The sequence below is a fragment of the Dipodomys spectabilis genome, unplaced genomic scaffold, assembly GCF_019054845.1.
Source record: "Dipodomys spectabilis isolate Male_0828 unplaced genomic scaffold, ASM1905484v1 ptg000515l, whole genome shotgun sequence".
Classification (NCBI taxonomy): domain Eukaryota; kingdom Metazoa; phylum Chordata; class Mammalia; order Rodentia; family Heteromyidae; genus Dipodomys; species Dipodomys spectabilis.
In genome coordinates, this window is record NW_024871192.1 from 1,655,147 (window position 1) to 1,656,532 (window position 1,386).

The window sequence follows — 1,386 nt, forward strand, 5'->3', positions numbered from 1 at the left end:
CTAATTTTAATTTGAAGTCTATTTTATCTGATATTAGGATTGCAACCCCCACCTGTTTATGGTGGCCCTTTGCTTGGTAGATATTGCTCCAGCTTTTAACATTGAAAATGTGTTTGTTTTTACGGGCAAGATGTGACTCCTGAAGGCAGCAGATAGAAAGATCTTGTTTTCCAATCCAACTAGACAATCTAGGTCGCTTAATTGGAGAGTTCAGTCCATTAATGTTAAGAGATAGGACTCAGAGGTATTTGAGAGTTTCTGCCATATTATCCACCTTTTTGGGGGTTGCGAAAACTGTGTTTTTTCCTATGGTTCTTGGATTCTCAGTTTGGGTGCAGTTTCTTGGCCTTTATTGTGGTCTTGTTGGTTTTCTATGTGTAGGACATCTTTAAGAATGTTTTGTAGGGCTGGTTTGGTGGAGATGTATTGTTTCAATTTTTCTTTGCTATGGAAGGTATTTATTTGGCCTTCAGTTAAGAAGGAGAGTTTAGCTGGGTACAGTAAATTTGGTTGATAGTTGTTTGTTTTTAGGGCTTGGCATACATCATTCCAGGCTCTTGTTGTTTGATTGTCTCTGCTGAGAAATCTGAGGTTTTTCTAATTATTTTCTCATTATCGGTGATTAATCTTTTCACCTTCACAGCTTTAAGCATCTTTTCCTTGGTCTGAGTTGATCCTGTGTGGATTATAATGTGACCGTGGGATGTCCTATTCTGATTTGGTCTATTTGGAGTTCTAAAAGCTTCTTGTGTCTGAATAGGCCTATCTTTTTGCATGTTTGGGAAGTTCTCTGCTAGGATCTTGTTAAACAAATTTCCTAGACCATTAACTTCTGTTTCTAGGTGCTCCTCTACACACATTATCCTTAGATTAGGCCTTCTGATGGTGTCTTCCAAGTGTTGGAGAGACCTCTCATATTTCTTGGACTTGTCTTGGATGGTTTTATGTTCTTTCTCTATAATATCTATGCTATCTTCAATCCCCGAGGTTCGATCTTCTGCATGGTCTAACCTGCTGTCAAGACTTTCTACTTTGTTTTTTATTTCTTTTCCTTCTAATTGGTCAGCTTTGATGGCTTCAAATTCTTTGTTGACACTTTGTTTTAGATCTCGTATTATCTTCTTTACTTCCTTAAGCTGGTGTTCAATGTTTATTCTCAAATCACTTAGTTGATTGGTTATCGTATCCTTGGACTCCCATTCCTTCTGTTGGGTTCCATTCAGCATTCCCTTTGTGGTCTCCCTGACTTCCTTCAGCTCTTTGTTAATGGATCCCATGAATGCCTTTAGTGATCTTTGTGTATTCTCATCCTGCTCTCTCATTTCCTGTATTAATCTTTGCTTAGCTTCCTCCCGTTCATGCCATTCCTGTAGTTCTCTTAGAGTG